Raw genomic sequence first — 10726 nt, 5'->3', positions numbered from 1 at the left:
ACTGAATAGACAGGTGCATGGGGAAAGGCTTGAGTTTCATTCTGGATCACCGGCAGACTGTGCTTAGGGAGATATAATTTGGGATATGACGCTCAATGCATCCTGTCCGTAACATATCCTCAGGCAGAGTCCGGGGCCTTGGGGTGGGGATTGTTCCATGCTGCTTCTATACTGTAACAAACTAATAAAGCTAGTAAGGAGAGCTGCAATAATGAAGATAACTATTTACTGAGTTTTCGCTGCATACAAGACACTTGGCTGAGTGCCTTCTTTACATTATCTGAATTAACAACTGGAACAACTGTGCAGTGACTAATAGTATTATACCCATTTTACAGGGAACTTAAATCCTTTGACGGAGGTCATATCAGGAAGTGGTAAAGACAGTGTTTGAACCCAAGTCTGTCTGATGCTTCTTGTCTTAACCTCTACACCGTACAGACTCCTGGTTTGCTAAGCTGTAGGAAACTCAGAGCGTAAGGTTTTAAAACAAGAATTACAAGCCTGGCTGACAAACGGCCTTTTCCCAACTCAGTGACAGCATCCCTGGCTGCTTGGAGAGTGTGCAGAAGAGGACACTGGGGCCTGATCACCCGGGGCCTTTCATACTTATTTTGGAAGTTTGGATTCTCTCCTAAGGGCAATGGGGTTGCTCTTGACAGATTTTAATGTAGAGTAATGATCTCAAATACACATTGGAGAAAAATGGGTTGGAGAGTGGTTTGGCTAACATATAGGCTGAAAATGTCCCAAAGTACAAGGTAGAGGTACCTGTGCTCTCTCCTTTGAACAAATCCTTCCAACTATTCTTTTGCAGATCAGGTTCAGAAATAACTTGCCAAGGTCACACTGCTCCCAGGAACCTGTGTCAGGAACTCAGGCTATACTTTGTGCAGTGCAGGAAAGATAGACTATTCTCTCAAATCCGAGGAAGAACAAAGCTTACTGAAAATGAGAAGAGTGGGAGTGGATAAGGGGAGAAAGGCTGCTGTAACAAAGACATATAAAACTGGAGTGGCTTAAGTAAGTAAAAGTCTATTTATCTCCCAAGAAACAGTCTAGAATGAGCTATCTTGAGCTGGTAGGCTGTCTCTGTTATAAACATTCAGAGATCCTGCTACCTTCCATCTCATTACCCTATAATCTCCCCGAATATCTACATGGTTGATGCTGATCCATTTGCATGTTGGTGGCACGGAAAAAAAAGTGTCTAGGTCAATCTTTTAGAAGAGCCAGAAGTTGCTTGTGTCATGTGTGCCCACATCCCATTGGCCTGAAATAAGTCACATGGCTTAACTGCAAGGGAGACTGGGGATTGCAGTTTCTTGTTGGGTGATTATATGCCTAGCTAAAGCTCAGGAACCTATTACTAAAAGGAAGGGGAAAATGAATACTGGATTATCTTTCTAAGTCTTTCATTACAATTGCTCCTACGGAAATCATGTGGCAAAACAACAAGGGATGTCCACATAACAGACACTTATACAAAAGAATTAATGAAAGCAATATTCTGCACTGATTTTTAGGATAGTGTCCTATGGCAAATAGTGTTTCTAATAGATGGAGAGAATACATTTAGTGTCCTTGTGTCTATGTCATTCCTCTGTAGCTCTTCTGGCATTTTAACCTCTTTTGAAGATGGTGGCAATGTCAGAGTGGGGATTTCCCATGGCCAAGGCCTTTTGCAGATGGGTCAACAATTGGTCATAATATTCTACCTGTTCTCATGAAAAGTGGAAACCAATAAAGACTCATGATTGATGAGCACTGGACAATGAAATGATTGATGCTGGCTGATGGGGCCAGTGATGCTGGAGAGAGTGGACCATGGGCAACTAGTCTTCAGGTTTAATCATTAATTGCCATGAGGGAATTTGGGGAGGGTCTCCAGGAATTTGAAATTCTCAATAGAATGCAGAAATATGGGTTTTTAGCATGTAATCTAATATTTAAATGTTGGCTTAAATATTTTAATACCATTCTATAGGTCAAAAAGAACATCCTTGTAGGCTGAGATTGGGCTCTGGTCTCTGTTTTAATCTCTCAGAACCTGTTTTCTCATTGGTAAAGTGGCAGCAATTTCCACCTCAAATAACTTTAAGAAGAGTAGAAAGAAATAGTGTGTGTCCAGGGCAGATCATCATTATTGCATCTGCTTTTTTCCCCACATAATCTGCCTTAAAATTAGTAAATTCTCAGATCCCATCTTATTGGATAGGAAGTTCAGGGTGGATAGTCCAAAGAAGATTAAGAGGGTAGAGTCTACAAGATTTGCTAGAAGTGGGTGTTCTGATTCAGGTCTTCAAAGCTATCCTAATTTATACTTCCCAACATTTACTTTTGGAGGTATTAGAGAGTGGTTTGGTTCTTGACCAAGAATTTAGGTCTAGCTAATCTGAGTAACCAGTTTGGATTAGAGATGAGGATAATTAAATTCATCCTCTATTCATCCCTTGTTAGTTGTGTGACTTTGGCCAGTTACTTAATAGTCCTATGCCATACTTTTCTTATTTTAAAAATGAGAATAATCATAACTTACCATATAAAATAATTGTCAGGACTCGATGAGATCACACTTATAAAACCCTTAGTGTATATTGCTGAATATACCATAAGTATTCAATAAACATTCATAATAATTAACTATTTTATCTCAACCAGGTGGAAGATACATAAAATAGATTTTTTCATTGTTTTGATTTTTTTTATAATTTATTTGACAGACAGAGATCACAAGTAGGCAGAGAGGCAGGCAGAGAGAGAGGGAGGGGGAGCAGGCTCCCTGCTGAGCAGAGAGCCTGGACGTGGGGCTCGATCTCAGGACCCTGGGATCACGACCTGAGCCGAAGGCAGAGGCTTTAACCCACTGAGCCACACAGGCGCCCAATGTTTTGATTTTTGATAAAACTTATATTTTCAGGCAAAACACCTTACTTAGTCAATATCCTGAATTGTATTTTTCTCTGGGAGAACTGTGATAATGTAGTAGAGAAAATCTTAAGAGTTTTGCTTAAATTGTCCTTTGTGCAACTCCCTACAGTAAAAGGATAGAGTCAGGTGAAAAGTGCTCTAAAACAACAAAGTGACCTTTAAAGGAAAGCAATTTATTCATAAAGTAAATCACCAAAGAAAAAGGGGAAAAGGTCTTCTTGTATATTGCTAGTATCAGATCTGTGGGCTGATGCACTGTTTTGCATTGCTTGTGTTGGTTACATGCTATGTATGAAAACTTTATTTCAGAGCTGATGGAGTCTGTGAAAAAGGAATATAGAAATTTACGACAGTAAATGATACATGATCTGTTCCCCCAAAAAACCCCACAGGCAGAATAGTGGATGCAAAATGGAAATGGATGCTTCAAAAAATGTCAACTGGCAATTAAACTCCTTTTCAAAAATAGACAAATTCCTGTAGGATTAGTTAAACCTATTGCTCATCCTTATCTTTATTACTATTATTATTAGTCATAGCATTAATAATTACCAATTTTCATTGGGCTTTTCCTATGAACCATCCATTGTGTAAATCTTGTGACATGCTTTATCTCATTAAATTCTCTCAATTCTATGAGTTGGGGGCTATTATTATTCCCATTTTTCAGAGGAAGAAATTGATGCTTAAGAATGTTAACAAACTTGTCCAGTTTCATAAGTTTGTAAGTGGCACCACTTGGCTTGTAGCCTAGCACTTAATAGCTCCAATGCTCTTGATTCTGTGAGGGAATAGAAATTTTGATAAGTGAAATGCGAAGAAAGAAAGAAAGAAAGAAAAAAAAGACAGAAATTAATTTTGTAGCTTTAAGCTCTTTCCCAGAGAGTATGTTTGAACTGAGTGCCTCATTGTAGGGTTTTCCACAGACAAAGCATCAGGTTGCTGGAGACTGAGGGGAGAGAGAGAAGGGAAGCCGGAGGTTCAGGAAGGGAGGCTAACAAGCAGTGGGAGATTTTGAAGACCAACTCTCAATGCTTTGCAATTTTCGCAGCAATGTTGACATCTCATGCTCATTTTTTGATATCCTGACCTATTTGTTCTGACCGAGGATGGCTTTTATTGTCTATGTTGATGATCACTATACTGGGATTCCTGGGAAGTCCTGCTTTCAAATATCCTGTTCCGTTGTCCTCATAAACACATTCACACTTGTCAGACTAAGTTTGGGAATTGTGGTCTTGCAGTTATGGGCACGGTTTTCAGAGGCCCTCAGTTCCAGTTCATTGACTCCAGCTGGCAAGGTGGATCCTCTCTCTGAGTGCAGTCAGCCTCTGTCAGAAGACAAGAACATCCTGGTGACAGCTCTGACAGTCTCCCACTCTCCTGTGTGAAGAGGCAGTATTGTTTAGGACTCTGTATTGTTGGTTAATTTCACCTACAGCCTCACCAGACCTCATTTGTGTTGTTTAATTAAATAGTCTACATCCCTTTTGTGATAATAATTTAACATATATCCTTACTTTAATCACTTTTAAACACAATTGGTGGTTTGGATGAATTTCTCTATAATTGCAGAAAGTGTCCTTGACTATGCTAAGGGGAATTTTTGACAAAGAAACTACTTCAATCGTGAAGCTGTTGACCTTGAATTGGATAAAACACAAACTAACTATAAATATCATAAAAATATAAAGGCAGAAATCTTTTTCTCTATAGTAGACTGGGGGAGAAAATCCAACTCAATTTTTGTCATAGAAAAAACAAATTACGGCTTATATTTTTTTATGTTGGTTTTGGAGTCCACCAGCCACATCTTTTTTTAAGAGATTTTATTTATTCATTTGACAGAGAGAGACACAGCGAGAGAGGAAAATGGAAATGGATGCTTCAAACACAAGAAGGGGGAGTGGGAGAAGCAGGCTTCCCACCAAGCAGGGAGCCTGATGTGGGACTCGATCCCAGGACCCTGGGATCATGACCTGAGCCAAAGGCAGACGCCTAACAACTGAGCCACCCAGGCAACCCCACCAGCCACACCTTGTTAGGTAGTGCTATGGAAAGAACAGTGCACATTGGGACCCCTGGGTTCTAGTTCTGGCTTTGCAATTATATCATCCAGAATTCCTTGGGTTGTAAGTTGTAGAAAAAGCAACTCAAAATTGTTTTAACATTAAGGGAGTTTATTGCTTATGTAGCCTAGATGTCCAGGGTAAATCTGCCTTTAAACACCTCCAAAGTATAAATTACATCATCAAGACTTGATTTCTTTCCATCTCTTGGTTCATCCTTGTGCTTGTCTGCTTCATGCTCAGACTTCAAGTGATAGCTTATGACAGCTCTGTTGTCATCTCCTCCCAGGGGCAGACCAGAATGGAAAGGCAAGAATCTTTCTCAGAAGTCCTGTTTCTTTCTGATTGGAAAAGCTGAGATCCCATGTTATTCCTAAACCAATCACTGTGGTGTTTTGATTGATTATATCTGGATGGAGCCTCATCTAGACCCCATAAGAGAGGGAAGGGTACATGCCCAGACAAAAGTGGGGGCTGTTGTCAGGAAAAAGGAGAATTTTACTAGGAGATTGCCAATGCCCCTCACCAACTGTGTGACCTTAGGAGGATAGTTAAACTTCTGAAAAGTGGCTAATAATACCTACTAAAATGGATTAAAAGTTATTTGTGGACTACATATACCAATTTTACGTTTCACAAACCATACGGTATTACACAATTTTGTGTCATTATTTTTAGAAGTTTCTCTAGTATCTATACCTAGCAGTGCAATTGATGACTTATATATAGGCTATGTACATCTTTATTCAGCCATACCAGGTAATGCTAAACTGTTTTCTTCCATTTGCAGAGAATAAGAGTTCCTGTTCTTTTACATTAAATGCCCAGTATTACATTCTTTGGTTGCTTTCCAATCCAACGGTTATGAAGTGGTATCTCACTGTTGCAATTAGCCATTCCTATTAGCTAACAAAGAACATCTTTTTTTCATATATTTTAACTATGTCATCATATTTCTTGGGTATATTCAGGCAATGTATTTGTTCATATATTTTGCCCATTTTAAGTATTGTGCTTTTTATTTCTTTTTTCAACTATTCATAAGATTTGTTGTATTTTTAGGATACTAATACTTTGTTGGTTTCCTTATTGTAGATACTTATTTCCAGTTTGTGGCTTGCCTTTTTGCTTTTTAATAGTGTCATTAGATGAATATAAACTCATAACCTTGACAGTCTAATTTACCAAACAATCTCATCCTATAAGGTTTGTAGTTTTTGTGCTATGAATAAGAAACTTTTCTGCCCCCTAGCCTGTAAGGTCATAAAGATATTCTCTTCTGAAAGTTTTGGTGTTTAACCTTTCACATATAAATTCTTAATCCATTGCAAATTTATTATGTATGCATGGACAACCAAACTGTCCCAGCACCATTTATTTATTTTTCCTTTTAAAAAAGATTTTATTTTTTTATTTGAGAGAGAGACAGAGACAGAGAACAAGAGTGCAGGGAACCTAAAGTGGGGGCTCAATCCCAGGACTCAAGAGATCATGACCTGAGCCGAAGGCAGACACTTAACCGACTGAGCCACCCAGTCTTCCCTCTCAATTTATTTAATGGCCGTCTTTCTCGATGGCTGTGAAGTGCCACCTCTATTATACATGAAGTGGCCTTGTAGGTATGTGTCTGTTTTAGGTTACCTGTTCTATTTCTTTGGCCTATTTGTCTATCTTTGCATCAATAAATGTATTTTTTTTTTTTTAAACTTAGGACTTGAACAAAATCCCATTGCTTGTGATGGGACATGGCTAGAGTGTGGCATAGACAATCAGCACTACACTCAGTCAAGGCTCTTCCCATGTTTCATCTTGTATCTCTACAGTGCCTTGCTGATCTGGTTTCAAGAAGTTTTATTAAGTCCTACCTCATAGATATCACTGCTCATCTCTGTTCTTGTCCACCAATGTGTCACAATGGCATTTTGTGTGTGTGTGTGTGTGTGTGTGTGTGTGTGTGTGTGTGTGTGTATGTGTTTTTTATCCCTAGTGGTATTCAATTAAATAAAATTGAGTTTGAAAATCTGAGAGATTTGGGGAAGTTTATGTATGTGTTTTTATCTGTAGAAAACCTGGAGAGTGAGAAATACGTTTGGAGAGAGGGCTTGAAAGATTCGTGGTTTCAAAGTGGAGGGTTCAGTAATCAGTAAATATGGGTAAGAGAGGGGTTTCTCACAAGCTGAGTTTCATGTAAACAGAACTTCCAAAAAATTCCAGAAGGACAATGATTCTTAGGGCTCTTTTAGCATATTAATACTTGATGAAATATAATGGGACTAAAATAAAGGCAGAAAACAGTTAGCCAGACAGGATGTAGATTAAAAAAAATATGTCTATATGATTTTTTTTGAATATGGCTGTCTAGACTACAAATATCTTTTTTCTCCCTGTGAATAGGTTTAACTATCATTGTATGTACTACCTCAATGTGATTTTATATTGACAATACAAAATAACATGATTCTTATCTTCACACTTTAATTTTCTGTCCCTTCTCCAGCGGCATTGACCACCTTTGTTGTTCCTCAAAGAAATTTCTTTGCCTGCAGTACTCCCAAAGAACAGGCTTGAGCAAAATTTCATGGAGAGGCAAATTCAAAAGGCTACCTGCTTGAAATAAACTCTCCCCATTAGAAAAAATAGGGGAGTAAGATCCTAGGACTACATGATTAAAATAGAAACTAAGCTGTTTAGCTCAGAGATCACGTCTTTTTAGGCTGTAGTGTCTGGCACACTGTGTATGTATGTGGTGGTTATCGATAATAATTATAAATATGAATTGAAGGATGTGTAGGAAAGCAGCTGCCCTAAGATGAATTGGACCAGAGCCACAATGGACTGTGTCTGATTAATTAAAAACCCTGGTCCTTGTTAAAATCACCATTCTATTCAACAGAAGGCAGCCAAGGAAATATACAGCAAGGTTAAAGCCTGCATGTGCAATTCAGATATCAGCTGTGCTCTTGGCCTTTGACTTCTGCATCTGAACATGTTGATTCTCAGCCAGCTGCGATGCAGAAGTCAATCCTCTTCCATTTCCACAGTCAGAATTTCTTCACCCAGGCGATAGTTGGCATCACCAGGCAAGGAATTGGTATAAACATTTTGTGGAGAAGGTGGAGGATTGGAATTTATGTTGCATATCCCACAGCAAAGTAGTTTAGAAGTTCCCTTAAATATTTCTAATTTCCCTAATCTTTTGTTCTCACCCCAAGGGAAGAACTTTCTCTCTGGCTCCTCTCAGGTACCCCCAACCATGCTAAATTCTTTTTTTCTATATGCTGCCTTTATTTTCTTTTTCCTCACTCCTCAGAGTATCTTGGGTTCTCATTATCTTATACATAGCAGCTTAGCCACAATATCTCATCATTTGGTCATATTCTGGAGGGTCTTACAGCACTCAAATGGTCTTATTCATACATTTAACAAGTGTTTGATGTGGCTTATCATGTGCCAAGCACTGTTCTAAGATCTGGAGATAAAACAGTGAGCAAAAGAGACAAAAAATATATTTTTAAAAATTATGTATTTATTTATATGAGAGAGTGAGACAGAGGGAGAGGGAGAAGCAGATACCCTGCTAAGCCGTGGGACTGATGTAGGGCTTGATCCCAGGACCCTGAGATCATGACCTGAGTTGAAGGCAGAGCCTCAACCAACTGAGCCACCCAGGTGTCCAAAACAGACCAAAATCCTTAACATCAAAGAGCTTATAATGGAAGGAGATGGATAGAAATAAATAAATAAATAAGACAAATAATTAGAATGTATAACATGTCAGGAGAATCAGAGAGGAGGTGGTTCAAAATGATGGTATAGGAAGATCCTGATCTCACCTCCTTCCATGGACATAACTAATATATAGCTCAAGAAGGAATAATTCCTTCCAAAAAGAACCTGAGAATTAGTTGAACACTTGCTCTGTAACAAAGGATGAAAAGGACCACATCGAGATAGCTAGGAGAGACAGAGACAGCTCTCACTAAAAACCTTCTTCATGCACAGGGACCCACGATTTAGAGGCATCCCAAACAAACAAACAAACAAACAAAACCAAACAAAAACAAAACAAGAAACACCAAAAATATATATTAACAGAGCTTCTCCCTACAGAGCAAGGAATTTGTACTTCATACCAGGCACCCTATCCCTCAAGTTCTGCATCTCTCAAGAGAGGCAAGCCCCCAAAATGTCTGGCTTTGAAAACTAATGGGAATTGGGATGTATCCAGGGGGAATGTAGGGCTATCAGGAATGATGATTCCACTCTTAAAAAGCTTGTGCAGAGGTTCACTCAGCCAGTGCAAAAAAGCAGCAGTTTGAAAGGGCCTAGACCATAGATCAAAGATTCATTTGTTGAACTTAAAGCCTCTGCCACGGGGCAGAAGTCTGTTGAGACTCTCTGGGGATGGAATGCTAGGAGACACGATTTTTATAGTCTCCCTCTGCTTGCACCAGTGCTGGCAGACACCATTTTTGTATCTTCAATCTAACCATTTATCAGTGGGTGAACAGCCCTGCCCCAGCCCACTTGCGCAGCACTGCTGGAGTTGCCAGTGAACTGCCCTCCTAGGCTGTTCATGTGACACAGCTAGACACAGACCTGCCCTCCTGAGCCACTCACACAACCCCTAGAGCAGGTGGGTATATGCAGCCCACAGAGGGGATGTTCCTTGAACACAAAGTTTAGGCTTCTAGGAGGGACTGCATTTCTGGACACTGTGCGTCTGAAACAATTGGTGAGATCGCTCAAGAGACAATCAAGAACTAGGTCAAGGTTACACAACAAGGTTCATCTGCATAAGAGAGACAGAAATAGCCATTTCACATAACACACAGAAACAAGCAGAGAGAGTCAAGCAAACTGAGGAAACAGAGAAAAATATTCCAAATGAAGGAATAAGGTAAAATTTGAGAAAAAAACTTTAATGGATTGGAGTTAGGCAATTTATCTGATAGAGTCAAAGTAATGGTCATAAAAAAGTTCACCAAACTTGAGAGGAGAGTGGATGAATATGTAGAAAACTTGAACAAAGAGACAGAAAATAAAAGAAAGTACTAAACAGAACTGACAGAGCTGAAGAACATAATAACAGCTGAAAAATACACTAGAGGGAATCAACGTCAGAACTAGAGGATACAAAAGAATGAATCCTATAAGATTCATTTACTACCTCTGTAAGACAGGGTAGTGGAAATCATCCAAACAGAAAAGTGAAAAGAAAAAAGAATTTTGATAACGAGGTTAGTTTAATGGATATGTAGGCAATTTCACATATACCAAATTTGTAGTATGGGGTCCCAGAAGAAGAAGGAACAGGAGAAGGAAAAGAAGGAACAGGTGAAGGAGAAGGAGGAGTAGGAGGAGGAAGAAGAAGAAGAAGGAGAAGAAGAAGAAGGAGAAGAAATGGGAGGAGAAGGAGGAAGAGAAGGGGGAAAAGAGGAGGAGGGGTAAGAGGAGGAGGAAGAGGGGAGAGGAAGGAGGGAGAGGAGAATGAGGAGAGAAAGGGGCAGACATTTATTTGTATAAATAATGGTTGAAAAGCTCCCTTAACCTGAAGAAAACACCAGAAATCTAGATTCAGGAAACAAAGATAGTCCTAAACAAGAAGAACCTAAGGTGGTCCATACCAAGGCACATCATAATTGAAAGGTCAAAATTTAAAGACAAAGAGAGAACCTTAAAAACAGCAAGAGAGAATCTTAGAAACAGCAAGGGAAGCCCCATAA

This window comes from Mustela nivalis (genome assembly GCF_964662115.1).
Source record: "Mustela nivalis genome assembly, chromosome: 1".
Classification (NCBI taxonomy): Eukaryota; Metazoa; Chordata; class Mammalia; order Carnivora; family Mustelidae; genus Mustela; species Mustela nivalis.
This window is presented reverse-complemented; position numbering follows the sequence as displayed.